Source organism: Chiloscyllium plagiosum, unplaced genomic scaffold, assembly GCF_037043375.1.
Source record: "Chiloscyllium plagiosum isolate Xiang-an unplaced genomic scaffold, Cpla_swu_hap1 HiC_scaffold_6, whole genome shotgun sequence".
In the NCBI taxonomy this organism is placed as follows: domain Eukaryota; kingdom Metazoa; phylum Chordata; class Chondrichthyes; order Orectolobiformes; family Hemiscylliidae; genus Chiloscyllium; species Chiloscyllium plagiosum.
Window position 1 is genome coordinate 123697440 of NW_028270144.1, and position 21305 is coordinate 123718744.

The 21305-nt window shown below is 39.4% G+C and overlaps 1 protein-coding gene across 1 annotated transcript in view; it reads right to left on the minus strand.

Annotated features, from left to right (window-relative positions):
- Nucleotides 1–21305, minus strand: part of acer3 (alkaline ceramidase 3) — a 195590-nt gene that overhangs the window by 70500 nt on the left and 103785 nt on the right. The window lies entirely within an intron of this gene.

The following is a 21305-nucleotide window of genomic DNA, read 5'->3' on the forward strand; positions in this document are numbered from 1 at the left end:
CAACAGTTGGTAGAGTTCATCTAATCACAATAACATTGCACTGTACAACACATTTTTAACAATTACAGCCTTAAAATAGGGACACTCATCTAGGAACTGTTACTATGACCAGCAACTGTACAAATGGCTTCATTTTCTGAAAGAGATTAACAATAAACATACGTATGCCTTTAAAACAAACTCTTCTACCATGAAAACTGCAATATCTTGTAATAACTTTGTTGCCAGAGGCAATAGCATGACTATTGTATTCCTTTCGTAACCCAACAATTATCTTGAGGGTGATATACAAGGCTGCACCCATGTCATATGCAACATCATAACTGATGTTTCGTGAATAAATCCAAAAAAGCTGCTATCGCCTACACCAGTCAGATGCAAGACTTATGCAACAAATTTACATCTGCTTTGTCTCGCTATCACCAACTTTTGCCTTGCACCATCACCCAGTTTACAGTCAGTCATGTCTTTGAGCTGAGCAGAGATCTTCCAACCTTTTTCTTCCTGGTTCTGTGCTCATTTAGAAACTGTTAAATCTTTAACTGATAATTAAAATGATTGATCATTGTCACTCCCTGAGCTCTTGAGGGCTTCCAACATTTTGTTTATTCAACTGAATAGCTCTTTAGAAATACTTTAAGTAGAATAATATTATCTCCAATTCACTGTATCAAAATGATATTACGTGGCTAAGGTTAAGCAGACTCCATTGCTTAACAGTGTCGCAGGATGCAACACACAAGTGTACGTCCGTACAATATTAACATGGCCACAACTTATATTTAGACCCTTTTTAAACAATGTTAAAATGCTTTTCAGGAATGATTACCAAACAAAATTTGAAATCCAGATAAAGTTATGTTAAGATAAAGTGATCAAAATCATGGAGTCAATGAGGTAGGTTTTAAAAAGCATCTTGAGGTAGGTTGAGAGAAATAGAGTCATGATAAATAGCCTCTTCCTATGCTTTCATGTTTACAATGACAGAACTATTGTTTTACATTAACTGAACAAGGTTAAATTTTGTTTTTGTGAAAACAGTGCACCTTGATTATCACGTCTCCTTCAAATGTATTCTGCAACTAAAAGGATTGTGAAAATTAGCTCACATGTCAAACTGGAAAGGGAGCCATGCCTGATAACTCAGTAACAGACTTAAGTCAGTGGTTAGGATTTGTATACATTGCACAATAGGGTGGTAGCAATAGGATTTATAGCAAGTTCCAAAGGAATTTGGTAAATATCTGGAGACAATAATATAGGGATATTGGGAAAGTGTCAGGGAGTGGGAATAACTGCTCCCCTGATTCTATATGAATATAGTTTGAATTTTAATCTCTTCAAGAATAGTACACAATACAAGGGCAGCACAGTGAGGAGAGTCATGCAAAGAACCATCTTAGCCCTTTCCAGAATTTTAGATGTCCAAGCGTTTTCACTGAGATATGGGTACAATTTGCAGGTGTAATTAGAATTTGTGACAAGTAACTCAGTTCCTCACCTCCCAAAGTTTGAATACCATCTACAGGATGGATTTATCTACCTTTGTATTTTAAGACCTCCAGCACCTCCTCTTCTATAAGGTGGATTCTTTTCAAGATATCATAATTTATCTTGACTAATTCTGTAGCTGCCATGTCTTTGTCCAGGATAAATACTGACACGAAACCAGGAATACATTTGCCCACCTACAGCAAGAAACTGCATCAATTCAAAGGGGCAGCTTAACATCACCTTCTCAAGGGCAACTAGGGATGGGAAATAAATGCTGGCCAGCCAGCGATAACTATGCTCATGAGTGAGTAAAAACAAACTTCCTGGATGAGTGCAGCTAAAACTGAACCTTCTTTTGGGAAATAAGGCAGGGCAAATGTCTGAGATGTTAATGAGGGAGCACTTTGGTACCAGTGATGTAATTCTGTTAGCTTTTGAATAGTTATGGAAAAGATAGGCCTGGTTCACAAGTTAAAGTTCGAAGTTGGGGCGAGGTCAATTTTAATGACATTAGACAGGATCTTTTAAATGTTGATTGTGGGAGGCTGTTTGCAGGTAAAGAGATGTCTGGCAAGTGGGAGACTTTCAAAAGTGAGAAAATGAGAGTTCAGAGCCAGCGTGGGTAAGGGTGGCAGGAGTGGGAACATTGGATGGCGAGAGATATTGAGGGTCTGGTCAATTAAAAGGAGACATGCGTCAGGTATAGACAGCTGGGATTGAGTGAATCCCTTGAGGAATATAGGGAGCATAGGAGTACACTTGAGGGAAATCAGACAAATAGAGGACATACAATAGCTTTGGCAGATAGGATAAAGGAGAATTCAAAGAGATTTTGCAAGTATATTAAGGGCAAAAACAAGTTAATTAGGAGAAGAATAGGGTCCCTTAACGATGAACGAGGTTGTTTATTTTTGGAACCATAGGAGAACGGTGAGGTCTTAAATGAATATTTTGCGTCAGTATTTATCATGGACAAAGACATGGCAGCTACAGAATTAGACAAGATAAATTATGATATCTTGAAAAGAATCCACATTATAGAGGTGGTTCTGGAAGTCTTAAAATACAAAGGAAGATAAATCCACCGGACCTGATCAAGTGTCTCCCAGGACATTATGGGAAGTTTAAAAAAAAATGAGGAGCCCTGGAGAGTGACTAATTTTGTGCTGTTATTTAAGAAAGGCTTTAAGGAAAAGGCCATTGAACTACAGACTAATGAGCATTACAGTGGTGGGTAAGTTGTTGGAGGGAATTCTGAGAGATAGGATCTACATGCACTGGGAAAGACAAGGACAGATTATGGATAGTCAGCATGGCAAATAGTGTCTCACAAATTTAATTGAAATTTTGGAACAGATTACACAGAAGATAGATGAAGGCAGAGCAGTAGATGTTGTCTTCAAGGACTTTAGCAAGGTCTTTGGCAAGGTTCCACATGGTAGACTGATTAGCAGGGTTAGATCATTGATGTTGTGAGGCATGTCCTGCCCCTCACAAAGCATGCTGACTATCTCTAACCAAGCTATGCTTTTCCAAATATAAAAGTTAAAAATCACACAACACCAGGTTATAGTCCAACAGTTTTATTTGGGAGCACCACTTCCAATACTTCCAAATAAACCTGTTGGACTATAATCTGGTATTGTGTGATTTTTAACTTTCTCCACCCCAGTCTAACACCGGCACGTCCAAGTCATGGCTTTTCCAAATAATCATAAATCCTATCCCTTAGAATCCTCTCCAATAATTTGCCCATCACTGATTGGTGGTCTGACTGGTCTGTAATTCATAGGGTTATCTCTATTCCTTTTCTTGAACAAGGGAATAACATTTGTCACCCTCCAACCATCTAGCACTACTCCAGTGGAAAGTGAAGATGCAAAAGATCATTGTCAAAGGTGCAGCAACCTCATTCCTCAATTCCCGTAGTAACCTTGGATATATCCTGTCTGGCTCAGATGACTTATCTAACCTCATGTTTTTCAAAATTTCCATCACATTGTCCTTAACATCAACCTGTTCGAGCATAACAGCCTGTTTCACGTTGTCCTCAGAAACGTCAAGGTCCCTTTCACTAATGAATACTGAAGCAAAACATTCATTAAAGACCTCCCCCACCTCCTCCCACTCAAGGCACAAGTTCCCTCCACTATCCCTGATTGGCCCTACCCTCACTCTGGCCATTCCCTTGTTCCTCAAGTATAGAACAGCTTGGGGTTTTCATTAATCCTACCCGCCAAAGGTCTTTCATGCCCCCTTCTAGCTCTTCTAAGTCCATTCTTCGGTTTCTTCCTGGCTAACCCTCTAGAGCCATCTGATCTTTGCTTCCTCAATCTTAAGTAAGTTTCCTTCTTCCTCTTGACTAAATGTTCCACACCTCTTATCATCCAAGGTTTCTTCACCCTACCATCTCTCCCTTGCCTCAGTGGGACCAATCGAGCCAGCACTCGAAGAAAGTGCTCCCAGTTCCTGCCTAATAGCATTGTAATTCCCCCTCTGCATGACTACAGTAAAGGTCAGAAAGTCGTGATCACCGTCACCGAAATGATCTCCCACCAAGAGATATCACACCTGACCTGGTTTGTTGCCAAGCACCAAACACAATATGGTCTCCCCTCTAGTCAGTCTATCTACATATTGAGTCAAGAATCCACACATGACAAAATCTGCTCCATCCAAACTATTTGCACTAAAGAGGTTCCAATCAACATTAGGGAAGTTGAAGTCACTCCTGACAAAAACCCTGTTACTTCTGCACCTTTCCAAAATCTGCCTCCCAACCTGCTCCTCCATGTCTCTGTTGCTATTGGGGAGGTCTATAGAAAACTCCAAAAAACAAGTGATCGCTCCTTTCATTATTCTGGCTTCCACCCATAATGACTCAGTAGACAAATCCACCTCAACGATCTCCCTTTCTGCAGCTGTGATATTATTCCTGATTAGCAATGCCAGTCACCCACCTCTTTTACCATCCTCTTTATTCCTTGTGAAATAGCTAAACCCCAGAACATCCAAAAACTAGTCCTGCCCCTGTGATATCCAAGTCTTCATTCAGATTAACACTTTGGCACATGTACTAATGAAGTCAACAATGGCTTCTCTTCATTACTCTAAGATTGTTAAATGATGTGGAACACCTCAACTAGATCACCCCCAATTATCTAAATTGAAGAGAATACAAACCATGTTTTTAAACATGCTCAATGTAACTCTTCTTCCTCAATATTTTGGTGGCAAAGATAGATTGCAGCTTCTCCAGGGTGAATTCATCCTCCTTGAAGTCCATGCTTAGAACTGAATGCACACATAAATGAAGAGCAATACAGACTTTCATTTTAAAAGTACCTTTTGACCTTAGAGTTTCCCAAGTATTTTATAGCTAATTTAGTATTGCTGGAGTTTAGTCACTGTTGTATTAGGGAAAATAGGGTAAACAGTTTGCACACAAAGTCTCACAAGAGCAATGTAAAACTGATGCTGATGAGAGAGAAATAGTATTCTGTATTGCACTGGAAAGTCAGACTAAATTTTGTGTTCATGTTTAAGTCCCTAGACTGGAGGTTTGAACTCATGATGTTATGACTCAGTGAGGCACAGCTAATACATTGTTTACTTTAGGAAGCAGAGATCAGTTAAACAAATGAAGTTTGTGCTGTTTTCATAATGATTCCTTGCACATAATGTAGTTCCAAATACTGTTAGACAATACATATTTAAAGGTGGGGTGGTGAAATTGTATTTATTGCTGGAGTCTGTTTATTTATAATATAATGCTGTGCAAGCAATGTGGTGATTTTACATGACAGAAAAAATTCTTACCTAAAACACTAGTAACAAGGTGCCCCAACAACTGTGCATTACCACATTCAAATGACCACTCAGGTACAAGCCTACACAATGAGTTTAAGCAGGCTACTTGACCAGAATATCCAGAAGAGACAGCACTGTTGTACTCATGTAACACACACAATGACTTTCAGAAAGAATCCCTGGTTGACAGTCCTCGTCAGGAGCAAAGTCGTGGATAATTCTCCGTGAACTGAAAGATGACGATTACCTTAAGGTAAATCAGAAGCCAGGGTTTGTATTAGGGGTTTTCCTGTTGTATACACCTCACAAGTAGACAGGCAGGAAGCTGGAAAAGCACAGCAAGCCAGGCAGCATCATGAGGTGGAGAAGTCAATGTTTCGGGTGTAACCTTCCTTCAGGACTCACGTCAACTTCTCCACCTCCTGACGCTGCCTGGCCTGCTGTGTTCTTCCAGTCTTCTGCCTGTCTACTTTGGTTTGCTGCATCTGCAGTTTGTTTATCTGTATAATGTACACCTCACAACTGCATTTACTAACATAGCCTTCACACCCTAGAGACATCTATGTTTACAGGTGGTGTTATGCAAATGTTCTCGAAACCTTTTGCATGAGAAATCAATATAGAAGTGGTTTGGAGTACATGTGACACAGAGCATGCTGCATATCCATAGATTTACACACACCGATACTGTAAACAAGGGCATTAGACTGATAAGCATTCTTGCAATTATGTGGCAAGTGTCAGGAATATGAAGCTCAACACTATGAATCATGAACGAACTCAGAACTTTGAGCCTCCTTTCAATATACATCAGCACTTAAATTTCCATGAATCCAAAGATAAAATGTTCATTCTGTAATACTCACACTGAAACAAAACTCATTAAAGCAAGTGGTATTCTATGCTATTAAAAGTTTTACTTAAATAATCTCGCAGCAGGTGAGGTGTAGGATATTTCATAGTTGAGCCGTACATGTGTCGGAATAGTACAGCCTTGATGGCTATATTCATTCTTGAGTTCTCTCTAGGCTTGATTATTTTTATGGTCGTGACCAGGCTCCCATCTTTCCTTATACAACCTGTAGCCTAACTGAATGGATGCATATATTCATGATCAAAGTTTATGAGAAGATTTGTAGCTCGGGTGCTCGTTGCTGTGGTTCTGTTCGCCGAGCTGGAAGTTTTTGTTGCAAACGTTTCGCCCCCTGTCTAGGTGACATCCTCAGTGCTTGGGAGCCTCCTGTGAAACGCTTCTGTGGTGTTTCCTCCGGCATTTATAGTGGCCTGTCCCTGCCGCTTCCGGTTGTCAGTTTCAGCTGTCCGCTGTAGTGGCCGGTATATTGGGTCCAGGTCGATGTGTTTGTTGATGGAGTTTGTGGATGAGTGCCATGCTTCTAGGAATTCCCTGGCTGTTCTTTGTTTCGCTTGCCCTATAATGGTAGTGTTGTCCCAGTCAAATTCATGTTGCTTGTCGTCTGCGTGTGTGGCTACAAGGGATAGCTGGTCATGTCGTTTCGTGGCTAGTTGATGTTCGTGGATGCGGATCGTTAGCTGTCTTCCTGTTTGTCCTAGCTAACGATGCCGGAGGAAACACCACAGAAGCGCTTCACAGGAGGCTCCCAAGCACTGAGGATGTCACCTAGACAGGGGACGAAACGTTTGCAACAAAAACTTCCAGCTCGGCGAACAGAACCACAGCATATATTCATGATAATGAATAGCATAGGGAGTCAGCAATTCAGGTCGGGTCAAACAATTACACAATCTCCAAAACAATTCATTTAGCCTCAGACAATGGCACTGAGATGGATGGAATTGGAAGTTACAGATCAGAGGTTGCACTGGGGACCAAACACTAAGATTTCAAGTTGGAGTAAATTCGTGCTCACCCTAATGTGTCGTGCACAGAGTTAATCTTCAAGCAGATGTTTGCAAAACAGGATGAACAAAGCACCATACTATTTGCATATTCATTTTCACAGCTGTAAAGGTTTTGACACATCCTTGGGATAACATTAAGTTTTGGAAACAGTAGAGAACAATTCCAAGCCATGTGTGATCTGCAAACAAAATATGTCAGCCCTTTGCTAAGCTCCCAGTGGAACCAACTTGCAAACTTGGCACCTCAAGAAAGTTTAAAAGCAACTCTTCCTCAGAAAGCAGCAAATGTTTTATGCACTTTCATTGGAACATTACTTTAGGGATACTACTTTTTAAATGGCTCACATACCCATCCTTTCACTAAAAAAAAATCAACTGTTTGTTGATATGAACATCTTTTTGAGGGGCTGTTGATTCCTGATCTGAGTATTAACATGTTGTGGGTATAGTGGATATCTTCGCCTTCGTCAGCCTACAAATAAAAGAAATAGCATTGAGACAGACCACTTTGGCATTGCATTATTGTTCATGCATCTGGATACAGTTCCATCTGCAGATGAGAAACTGCACTTTAGCCTGCATATTTCTGTTGCATGCTGAATTATTCCAGTTCCTGCTGCTTGTAGAGGGATCAAAGGAAGTCGACAAGTTTCTGCTGGTGGAAGAGGAAAGAGATAGAAAAACAAAGAACCATGAACTCCCATATACTAAGGGGATTTCAGTGATCTCTGAAAGCATTGCATGAAATTATGAATGACCCCACTTAGAATTGGGGAACAAAAAAACTAAAGCAGAAAAAGTAGAGAAAATGTTTAATCAACCAAGAGCTTTCAGTCATATTTGTTTATTACTAATAAACAATATCTGTGAGCCTTAGTTCCCCTCTACATAAGGCTAAACACAAAGCTAATCCTCCAAAATATTTAACACGCACTGCACAAAGAACCTAACGATATTTAATACTGAAGTCCAAGAATAAAAGTTCCATTTGATATACAAAGTGTGTATGCAATTGAACTGGGTTAAATTGCAGATTAACTACATTCTGGAATACTGGCTCAAAACAATACTGGAAATATCATAGTATCACAAATATCTATGACAGGAAGCAGATACATTTAAATCTCTTGCTGTCTAAAACCTTACAGCTGTACTGGTTTACTGAACCAATAAAGGAGTTACAGGTCCCCATGGTGGAATGGTGTCAATGTGATTCTAAAGCTTGGTGATTAAGCCGTTAAAAAAAAACAACCAAACACATTAACTGCATTAATTATTGTATTATCAAATAAAATAAAATTCTGCAAAAGAAATGCCACTCAGCCATCCGTGTTAACACTGAGACAGCTATCAAAGTGATGCTAATTCCCTGCTTTTTTCCCCATAGCCCTAAAAGTAGCTCTTTTAAATATATTTTGCTTTACTGGTTATTATTGAATCTGCTTTCACTACCCTATTGGGAAGTGTATTCTACATCATGCAATGCCAGAGCCTCCATTCTTTCCAGAAGCTAGATCAGGTGGAGTGGTCAACATCTAAAATAAGACAACAGTAGATCTGAAACAAAGAAACAGAAATTGCTTTATAAATCCAGCTGAAACGTGTTGAAGAAGAGTAACAAGACTCAAAACATTAACTTTGTTTCCTCTCCTCAGATGTTGCCAGACCTGCTACATTTTTCCATCAATTGCTGGCTGTGTTTGTAACTAAAGTTTTCTTGGACTCCTGACTGAACAAAGTTAGAATACTTGGTTGAATGGCTAACAGACTATAATCAGTTATTTTAATTAAAACTCTACCTTTCAAGTTCCAAGATGTCAGACCTACCAATTTCTTCAAAGTGCGTGGTATTTAAAAGGTGTGCGTGCGATCAAATAGTAAACTTCATGCTAGAGGACAAAGCCTCCCTTTAATTAGTAGTTTTTAACAAGCTATAAATGACATATTTATTATGCTCTGAGTGACACAATAAACTGAACAGCAGAAATTTTATACTTTATATTGTGAACATTCAAATAAAGAAGGGGAGGGGTCTGCAAAAGCATGATTTTCAAGAAGAGGCCTAAAAATACAAAGCAAACAAATTCACCAAATGAGGAAACAAACTATGCAATCAAAAAAAAATGCATTCACACCGTTTCATGTTGTTGATGCAATGAGAAGAGAAACATACTGCACATCCAGTCTGATCCTAAGTGAATATTGAAAACTGAAAATGCTAGAAATCTTCAGCAGGTCTAATGGCCTATGTAAATATCTGAAATAGTCAGCTGTTTTTCTCTCTGATTTTTAACATCTACAGCATTACTTTCTGTGGATTGGTCACACAGGTCATAACTTCACAGTGTAAGCTAGTATCCATGCTCCAATATAGCATTGCGGGTCCCCTGTATAGTTAGAATAACACCGTGAAAAGCAACACATTATATAGGTGTCCTGTGAGTATGATCTGGTGGTTATGAAGGAAAATTTAACTGCACATTCCAAATGAGAAGTTTCCTCAATGCAACAGTCAACGCTGCCTTTCAACAGGCTGCATAAAAAAAAACACAACAAACTGCTCATTCATCTCACTGCTGTTTCTTGGGATCTCGCTGGTGCAGAGTGGTTTATATAGTATGTGGAAACGTTTCACTACAGAACACTTACCTTGATTTCAAATATTTTCAACTAGACGTTCAAAATTCTTAAAAAACCATTCAGCTTCTCCCAACACCACCTCCCTGCACATCCCCCATACTTTCCTCCACCAAACCCCCATGTCCCAGCAATCTATTTATTCATTCCACTAACTTGACAGATGTTTGCAAACAGAATTTATGAATTCAACAAAGTAATCACTGTTCAGATTTCAGTTACTGAATTTCCAATGTGGTCTATTGCACATATGATGGTTGCTTGATCCTCTGGCTTTCCCAGATCAAGCCCTAGTCACTGAGAATCACAAACATTCATTATTTTTAGCAGTTTTGAAGGTGTCATACTGGACTCATAACATTAACTCTAATTTCTCTTTCAGCACACCCGAGTTTCCCCAGCACTCTATTTTAGATTTCCAGCATTTGCAGTATTTTGCTTATAGTCAATTATTTTAGTGACTGGAGAAAAACCTGGTTCTTCAAAATGGAGAATAATACTCTGCCTCCAACTGAAGTCCACGCACTCAAACAACCAACTTCCAGTCATTTAATATTAATTATTTTTGTAATTAAACACGCCACTGTCCTGACAATATCCCAGCCCTGTCATTGAAAATCTGAACATACAACTGGGTGCTTTATTACCTTGAAAATATCTCAACACTGGCATGAAATGTATGAGCATATGTATCTTAAAGGCCTGTGCATCACAACTAATTATTTGCCGAGCCAAATTACTCCAGTACCAAAATAATGGTAACACCTACCCAACAACTTGGAGGAGTGCCCGGGTCACAGAGTCATGCAGTTGTACAGCACGGAAACAGACCCTCCGGTCCGACTCGTCCAAGCCCATGAGATATCCCAAATTAATCTAGTCCCATTTGTCAGATATCCTTTGAACTCCTTCCTGTTCAGTTATCCATCCAGACGCCAAAATATACCTTGTATCTGTACCAGCCTCCACCATTTCCTCTAGTAGCTCATTCCATACAAGTATAACCCTCGGTGTGAAAACGTTGCCCCTTAGGTCCCTTTTAGATCTTTCCCCTCTCACCTTAAACCTGTGCCCTCTAATTTGGACTCCCCTACCATAGGAAAAATACCTTGGTAATTCATCCTAACCCTGTCCCTCATGATTTTATAAACCTCTATAAGGTCACCCCTTCAGCCTCAGACGTTCCAGGGAAAATAGCCCCAGCTTATTCAGCCTCTCCCTAGAGCTCAAACCTCCAATCCTGGCAACATCCTTGGCTGAGGCTGAAGGTCACCCCTTCAGCCTCAGACGTTCCAGGGAAAATAGCCCCAGCTTATTCAGCCTCTCCCTAGAGCTCAAACCTCCAATCCTGGCAACATCCTTGTTAATAGTTAATGCATTCCTTCAAGTTTAACAACATCTTTCCTGTAGCAGGGAGACCAGAATTGAATACAATATTCCAAAAGTGGCTGAACCAATGTCCTGTACAGATGTTACAGAACATCACAATTTCTATACTCAATGCATTTCCAATAAAGGAGTGTACCAAATGCCTTTTTCACTACCCTATCGATCTGTGGCTCCACCTTCAAGAAACTATAAATCTGCACCCTAAGGTCTCTTTGTTCAACAACACTACCCAGGACCCTATCATTAAATGTATATGTCCTGCCCTGATGCGACTTACCAAAATGCAACACCTCATTTATCTAAGTTAAATTCCATCTGCCATTCCTCAGCCCATCTGATCAAGGTTCCATTATGCTCTGATGTAACCTTCTTCACTGTCCACTACACTCCCAATTTTGGTGGCATTTTCAAACTTGCTAACCATTCCTCCTATATTCACATCCAAATCATTTTTATAAATGACAAGGTATTCCCCATCAATTTAATTGAATAGATTCCAACACGATGCTCCTCCCAATCATCAACGAAGTGTTGGAAAGTAGCATTAATTGTGTCATTGGTGAGTAAGCATTGTTCAATAACCTTTTTACAGATATTCAGTTTGTGTTCCACAGCAGCCAGGTGGCTGCAGACTTCATCCTACCCTTAATCCAATCACAGATGGAAGAGCCAAGTGCCAAAGGAATGACATAAGCCCTAGACTTCCATTAACCATTTAAACCAAATCTGATAAAGGAGCCTGAGCAAACAGGGGGTAATAAGTCTCTCACATCACTCTGAAGACAGGGGCTGTCAGAGGACTGTAACATCACTCTTGGTTTCTACAGGGGCTGAGGCTAGGTACCTGAAAGCAAGAAGTTCTTATGTTGATCATCTATGATGCTTTTTTCAGAATGGATGCGACTGAAATAACTGACAAGAATAAAGGAACTTATTTTATTGAGCACCTTGCCACATATCAATACCCATTCCTTTCATCAAGGGACTGCTACTGCCACCTGACACAAACAAGATTGCAACAGAACAATTAACACAAGACTATTTCAACAATGTCTCTACCACTATGAAGACCAAAAGCAAGAATATCAATGATATGACCAGATGACGAGGGGTGAAACAGCTGTCCTCTCTTCAATCTCTCCAGTTGGCCACGACAAAGGCTTACTCTGTTTCAAGTACAAGACTTTGACTATTTCCAGTTAGTGTAGTTGATTCCTACCTGCAGCTGTAAGGAGCCAAATACAAGGTTTTCCAGAATTAAAGAAACAGCAAGTTTATTACCAGCTCATTCCAAGAAAAATATTAAAGATCAAATGTTGGGCATCTGTAATGTCACGTTGTCTTTACACACATATACAAAATTGATAAGGCGCCGGTACAAAAAGGAAAATAATGAATATTGTTTCTTCGGGGTCCTCGAGGCATGAGGTTTTTACTTGAGGTCACAGTTAAGTAGTTGGTGTCTTCAACCAACAGCAGCAGCAAATGGCACAGTTTTCCTTTGAGTTCTCAAAATTCTGATGTGTCTTTTTTAATAAATAGTCACCAGGTGATTTTTTTTTTCCTTCAAGAGACAAAGAAGGTTCCCCAGCCTTTTGTTGTGCATCCTTAGTTTTTTTTTCTCTCTCTGCCAAAAGCAATTTCTTCAAAAAGAAGCTTACTTATGAATTTCAGTGTTTGAATTCATTTGTCTCCAACAAAAATAGAAATTGCTGGAAAAGCTCAGCAGATCAGGCAGCATTTGTGAAGAGAAATCAGAGTTAACGTTTCGGGCAGAGTTAACGTTTCGGGTCTGGTGATCCTTCCTCAGAACTCAGAGCTCTGAGGAAGAGTCACCGGACCCAAAATGTTAAGTTTGCCTGACCTGCTGAGCCATTCCAGCAACTTTAGGTTTTCATTGTCTCCAAGCTTGATAATTATAAAAAATGTTTTCAGCTTCAACAAGCGAATACTGTATTCTGAAAGTGTAAAATAAAAATAGGAGAGGGCAGTCTTTTCATGTTTCCCCTGGGAGGGCTTAGAATCACAGAATATAGTAGAAACCCTTTAGCCTATGGTGGCTGCACCAACAACAAACTCTAAATCTACACAAATGCCACATTCCAACGCTTGACCCATAGCCTTGAATATTATGCCAGGGTTACTATACTTGTGAGTACTACTGTCAACCTGGGGCCAGTTGATGAGTCACTGAACAGGAAAGCACAACAGAACTGGATTACTTTGAACGCATTAGTAGTTTCATGAATGTTATCAGTTTCTTTGACTCTGCCTGGGAACCTTGTGTATTAAACTTGGTTTGAACAATATCTACTAGAGTCAGAATATTTTTTTCAAGCTAAATGAATTTAATGTTGAACATTATACAGAACCTTTTATAATGCAGAAATCAAAGCCTTGCTATTAACAATTAACTATAACTAACTGCTACAAGATTCACTTTTCCAGTAGAATTAGCACCACTAAACTGCAGCCACAAGCCCTGTGTAACTGAACCTTAAAAACCCAAACTTATTTCTTGTTTGCTGTTTTTTTTTATCAGCTTGTAGACAGTTCGTAGTAAAGCTGTCACACTGCAGGATCATTCACAATTCAGAACAGCAATGCAGGACATAAGTTACATGGAGTTCTTTTATTCCAGATGTTTTTCCAGTATGTTTCTGATAGTTCCTATAGGTGAGTTCTCAGTCCCTACATTCTTAAGATAAATACTGAGGACAAATTTTGAAAGAATGCTGGGGAAGGGGAAAATTCAAGTCAGTGATGCAATTCTGTGCTTAAACAGGATGGTTTTGGTCTTTGAATGAGGCAAAGTTACACTCAAATAAATGTTAACTGCCAAATAAATAGCCTTTCAAATAATAAGCAGAAAGTTAACTTAGTTACAGCTACAAAAAGACATTCATAACAAAATAAATCAACAGTTTAACAGCTCTTATACTTAGTTAAATTATAATACATAATCATCTCATCTATTATGGAACTATTTGAGTAGTCAACATTCTGCAGAAGATTCAGACAGAAGATTTGAAAGATGGCATGTTTATTTGAATGTTTCAGATAAAGGACTTGGCTTGCAAAGGCCAAGCTGATAAATTGTTTGGAAACAATTTCTAGAGTCGAGCTGAGTTTAAACAACTGTTTTTGAACTGAAAAACCTTTAGAAAATGCATATTTGAACAAACTGAAGAGCAGATTTTGTTTCAAGCTGGATTCCTCCGAGTAACCTATTTGGTAAATCAATCAAACAACTGTCACAGCAATACATCAAATTAAACTGGGACGTTACTTGTTATCAGTGAAGGTAAACTTTGTAAACACCCATTTTCCCTTATATTCCTCAGCAGAAGTCAAAACCAAGTAGCATTTTTTTTAGACAAAATGCAACTACTTGTCATGATATGCAAATTGTTGGGAACATTGGTTCTAATGAAAAGGCCTCAGATCTGAAACTTGAACTTCATTTCTCTCTGCAGATGCTGTATCAGAGTATCTGCAGCATTTTCTTTTCTTAATTATAGAAAGATGGATTCATGCCACTATGGAATGTAGTAATGCATTCAACCCAAAAGGAAATGCTTTAAAATCCCTCTACTACTATCCCTCAACATTTCCTGTCTCAGAGATGAGGTGCAATATATACAGTTGAGTGAGAGAATTTGTTCCCAGGTAGTCTCACAGCTTCATCCCATCCATCATCTGGAACTTTCACTGCCTTCAGGGATGTTCAGTTGTGATTTCAAATGTACAGTTCCACTTGCAAATCCTCAGCACTGAAGTATTCTATGTCTGTATGCCACAAGACTTGGCCCATATACAGGCTTATCCTGAAACACTTTACCCAATACTTCAAGTACCTAAACTGCATGAACAGAACAGTTTAAAGAGGTTGCTCACCACAACCTTATCAAAGGTGATGTTTCGCCCACATGATGAACAAATAAAAATATCTTTCATGACAAACTCATAGTCATAGAGTATAGAGATGTACAGCACAGAAACAGACCCTTCTGTCCAACTCGTCCATGCCGACCAGATATTCCAACCCAATCTCGTCCCACCCGCCAGCACCCAAGAGACAATTGAGAGAACAGATTTCATCTTATCTGAAAGATGATTTGACAGTGCAAAAAACCAACAGTACTTTACTGAAGTATCAGCCTCGTTTCAAAAAAGATTCTAATCAGAGATGTTATTACACACCTCTAGAGCAGATGGGACTTGACTCTCAGTCTCCTGGCTCAGAGGTTTGGACACTATACTTGTGCCACTACAGCCAGCCCAGATTAATTGCTTACTTCTGGAATGGTACTTGCACCTTCACGTTTGGCTTCATGTCAGATGCGAGTGTGCAACCACTAAGCCAAGGCTGTCAGGAACATCTGTAGACAATGCATCTTCAGTATGAATTTGAATCTTTATTTAGCAGAAAAAGCAAACATCTTCTGTCAGTCAATCAGGCATTTGGACAAACAACATAACATTCATAAATCCTCAAAAAGGTAGGATATTTACACTCACTGTGAGCTACTGCTGGATTACCCTGTGGAAAATAAAGCCTGTTGTTTTTGGCCACTTTTATTAGAAAAGGTTAAAAGGGGACATTGGAACAATAGCAGTGTAGCCGTCATTACACAATCACAGGATTATAAAGAATGGTCACAGAAAATGGTCACTTTGTCTAAGCAGTCCAGGCTAGCCTTTATTTCCCACTCAAGTTCCTTCTTTTCTTTCTCATTTAATCCCAGCATAACCTGGTGTACTATTTTCCCATATGGGCTTACTTTCCTTGCCCTTAATGCATCAATTCTATCCGTCTGAATCACTCCTTTTATAGCAAGATCTACAGTCTCACACCTCAAGTTGAGGTTTTGGCTGAATTCTGTATTTGTTTCTTGATGACTATCCTTTATTGATGGCCTTTAGTTCACCACATGCTGTGCGTCTACTCTTATCAAGTCGTCCATAATTTCCTTTTCTTTCAACAGACCAGACTCAGCTTATTCACCAGGCATGTAATCAGATCAGCCAAGATCTTATTGAATAGCAGAACATGTCTGCCAGGGTCAAACGTTCATAATTTATGTGATCATAGGTATCTTTTCTTTATATATATATAACCTTGCAGTACTGAAATTATCCTTATTTCTTTTTTGCATTTTCTCCAGTATGTCTATTTACTTTTTTTTAAAATGGTAACTAGAGTTGTTTATAGTGCTCTTGGTTTCATCTAGTCAAGGTTTAATATAAATCGAATATAAGTTCTATGCCTTTCAATTTTGTTCCCTTAGCAATAAACTCTAATATTTGGCATGTTCACAAAAACAGTATTTATTCATTCATTTCTTCATTAGCTTCTCAAATCTCTCACGAAATACTTTGCTTGTGTTTGTGTGTCACAGAGTTAGACTTCTCTAGGCTCTTTCCGTATTTATGTAGGTGCACTGGACAATATAAAGCAAGTATACAGTCAAAACAATAACAACATATTGCAGAGTTACAGATAGGGTAGGGGTTTGGGTCTGGACTCGATGAGCCAAATGGCCTGATTCCATACTGTAGGGATTTTATGATGGTATAAGTGGCCAAAATACAAAAGTTAAGACATGCCTTTATTCATCGAGCACCATCTCCATGAAAAATTAGCAAATGTTTGCTAGTGTACTGGGGACTTAACCATATTAGGACCTCAATCAACGCTTTTGCTACATCTCTGCAAAGTAAGGAGCCTCAATAAAAGGGACGAAGTTCAAAAATTTGTTGCACATAACATTATCAAGTTTGAAAGCAGTAGGAGTGATGACAAGGTAATCTGGTTAGGTACTATTGCATCGGCTTAAAAGTCCGAAAATTGTACAATGACAGGAAGATGGTGTGAGGTGAGGAACTTTGGAGAAAAAAATATGTAGAATGATTCTCGATCATGAGAGATAGAGAAAGGATGAATCTGTAAAACATGGCACTTGGGATCACAGAGGAACAAAATAGTAGCGGTGAAGAAAAACAAAAGCGTCTCTGCTAGAGACAGTACATACAAAATGGACTGAATGGTCACTGGTTGCATTGTGTCATCCTAGAAACAGAAATAGCAGAGTAATGGCAAGGCTAATTTTTTTATTCTTTCATGAGTTCTGGTCACCATTAACCATGGCCAACATTTTCTGGATATGCCTCATTGCCCTCGAGCTGAATGCCTTGCGCAGCCATTTTGGAGGAAAGTTAACAGTCAACCACATTACTGTGGGTCTGGAGTCAGATGTCAATCAAATGAATAAGACGACAGATGCCCTTCCTAAAGGATATTAAGGTAAGTGCGTCATCTTTGGAAAAATTCTGTGGCTTTGCTATTTTTGGTACCAAGTGCCATTTCTTCTCTAAGTAACAAGTACGTTCAAATTAAAGTTTGCACATTTTGCACTTCAGTTGATGACAGTGGCTACACTGGCTCGTGACCCGATGCAAGATGGAAAAGCCAGAAGACTCCAGCTGGCACAGTCCTGTGGACAGTACAGTGGCTCAGTGGTTAGCACTGCTGTCTCACAGCACCAGGGACCCAGGGTTTGATTCAGCTTCCAACTATTGTCTGTGTGGAGTTTGCACAATGTCCCCATGTCTGTGTTGGTTTCCTCCCACAATGCAAAGATGTGCAGGCTAGCTGGATTAGCCCTGGGAAGTGCAAGATTTTGGGGATGGGGGGGGGAGGAGAGGCAGGTCTGGATTGGATGGATGCTCTTTGGAGAGTCGGCATAGACTCAATGGGTCAAATGGCCTGCTTCCACACTGTATGGTTTCCATGATTCTATGAAAAGAATTTGGGGGGCGAAAGTACATAATAAATATTGTATAAGCATAGTAGAAAGTACTGCACAAACTAACAGTGTGAAGATGGCCTTATTTACCCAATTATACCAAATATATGTTGCTATCTTAATAGATGAAAGTTATTATCTGGTTCCGTTGTTGGAAAGTCCAAGAACAATGTCAGCTGCAGGTGAGTTTACCAAGAACAGACTGCCCAGCTGATTACATTCATTTCTCGTTGAGATCAGTGTTAAACATTTTTGTTCTTTTGAAAGGAGGAGCAGTTATACTTTCGTATTGCTAACTGCGTATATTGAACAATTATTGCATCTTCATTAAGCAAGTTTTGTTTTGATGATAAACTAATGATTAGATTCCAGAATGAACCTGGTTGCTGAATTGTGTTGTTCAAATCCTGACATAGTTAAGGTACTTAACTAGTCATTTTGGTATAACTGAGGGGAAAAAAAGTTTTTAGTTTATGTTTCGACCTGTAGAAAAGTTTGAGTAGAGTGACAGCATACTACTCCAACCTCAACCATTACAATGCCCAATTTGTCCAAATGAGGAATGTATTATAGGCCTGTGGCCACCATGGGCTCTTGTCATCCATTTCACATACAGATAGTAGGCAGAGACAGTTTTCATCTTGCTAGCTAAGACTAGATTGAAATCCAGGTGAAAGTTGACTGAACTGCATTACTTCCCCTGAGGTACTAATTTGGTTTTATTTTGTAGATTCTTCAGTAAAGAAACCAGACAATACACGGAGTAGAGTAGATTCTAATAACTTTAGAAATAAGAGCAGAAGACTGCTCCTCCTTTTAATAAGACCACGGTCCAGATTCAAATCCACTGTCCACCTGATCCCAATCTTAAATATACTCGACAAATAAACACCCACAGGTCATGGGGAAAAAGATTTGCAAAAAATCTCAACACGGAGTAAAGAAATGTCTCATCTCCGTTCTAAACATTCTATCAACTGTTCCTTTATTCTGAATCAATGATGTACTGCTCTAAACTGTCCATTAGGGAAACAGCCTTTCAGCAGCTACCCTGTCATGTCCTCTAAGGATTTTATATGTTTCAATGATTTAGTGGAACCTTTCCAAGTGTCAACTACATAACTCGTACTCCACCCAGACTTGCGTTTCCTTTCAACCAGTTGAAAAAAAGTATTGCATATCATTTAGAATAATTACCTAATTCCCTCATCTACTTGCCTGCAGCAACGGTAAAGTTAATTTTGTACCACACCCAACCTGTGGTTTTGTGGCTGGCAAAGTAGGGAGTATAATATCACGAGAAGCAAAGTTAATTGCCGAATGGTGAAACGATGTAGCTTTCAGATTCACGAAACTGTGTATTTAAAAGTGCACTCCATATATTCCAGTAAAAAAAAAGTCAGCCACATGGACATGACAAAACTCAAATTAGGTTATTTTATGTAATCTGCAGAAATTTTCCGATGTAATTGGCCTCCCTACTCAATGTTGCATTTTGAGATATGCCACAAAGTCATTTCTTCATGATTTAACAACATGCCTCCCCCTCCTCCATTTTAGAGCCTGTACTTTCAAATAGACCTGTTGGACCACAACCTAGTGTTGTGTGATTTTTAAAATTATTACAGTTATGTCAAGGTCAAGTCAAGTCATCATAGTCTTACTAGTCCTGCTCTCTAATTAGAGAAAGGTGACTGGTGGTCATTTAACCTGAGAGCCAGCACATCTCAGGCAATGGGGGTCATACAGCACAGATATAGACTTTTCAGTCCAACCAGTCCATACTGACCATAATCCCAAACTAAACTAGTCTCATCTGCCTGCAATTAGTCCATATCCCTCCAAACATATATTATTCATGCACTTATCTAAATGTCTTTTAAATATTCACCTGATGGAGTGGCAGTGCTCAGAAAACTTGTAATTTCAAATAAACCTGTTGGACTATAACCTGGCATCATGTGACTTCTGATCTTGAACACTTCCTCTGGCAGTTCATTCCACTCACAAATCACTGTGTAAAACAATTGCCTCTCATGTCTATTTTAAAAAATCTTTCTCCTCTCACCTTAAAAGTACAGCCCTTAGGCTTGAAACCGCTCATGCTAGGGAAAAAGACACCTGCCATTAACCTTAACCAAATCCCTCATTTTTATAATCCTCTGTAAGGTTGCCTTTCAACCTTCTATGCTCCAGTGAAAAAGGTCCCAGCCTAATAACTCAAACCCTCCGTTCCCAGCAACACATTGCTAAGTCTCTTCTAAACCCTCTCCAGCTTAATAATATCCTTCCTATAACAGGCAGACCAGAACTGGACACTGTACACCAGAAGAGGCCTCACCAATGGCAAAGGAGAATCCTTCATGGTTACGTGAGTCAGTGTGGGGATTGAACCCACGCTGTTGGCATCACATGGCTTCATAAACCAACCTACGTCAATGTAGCAGGCTAAAACACATACAAGCGGCAAGAGGTAGAGCTTTTGTGTCTCAACTCAACAGTGCCATTTAATAACATTATGGTTGACCTGACTGTAATCTCAAATTCATGTTCCTCCCTACCCAATAACCTTTCATTCCCTTGTTTAACAGGAGTCTAGCCATCTCTGCTTTTGAGTTACAAAGATTCACAATCTGCCCAAAAAAAATTGTTCACCTTATCTCTGTTTTAAATGGCTAACCCCTTATTTTAAACACTAGTTCTGGATTTTTCCATGAGAGGAAACAACCTCTCCACAGCTACCCAGACAAGACCTTTCAGGAGTGTTGAGAGTTTCAATTAAGGCACTTGCTACTCTACTAATTCCAGCAAATATAAGGTCCTGTCCAGCTTTTCCTCACAATACAAGCCATCCATTCCAAGTATTAGGTTGGTAAATCATCACTGAATTGCTTCTAATGAATTTGCATTTCTTAAGTATGGAAACCAACACTAGTGTGATGTGGTCTTATTAGTGCCCTGTACAAGTAAAGCAAAGCCTTCCCTACTCTTGTATTTAAACTCCCACACAATAACTTGTAACATTCTATTAGATTTCCTTATTATTCCCTTTACCTAGAGAGTAACGTATGGAGTCAGCTATTACGAGGGGGCAGAGCTTTAAATTAAGGGGTGGTAGGTATAGGACAGATGTTAGGGGTGGGTTCTTTACTCAGCGAGTCGTGAGTTCATGGAATGCCTGCCAGTAGCAATGGTGGACTCTCCCTCTTTATGGGCATTTAAGCGGGCATTGGATAGGCATATGGAGGATAGTGGGCTAGTGTAGGTTAGGTGGGCTTGGATCGG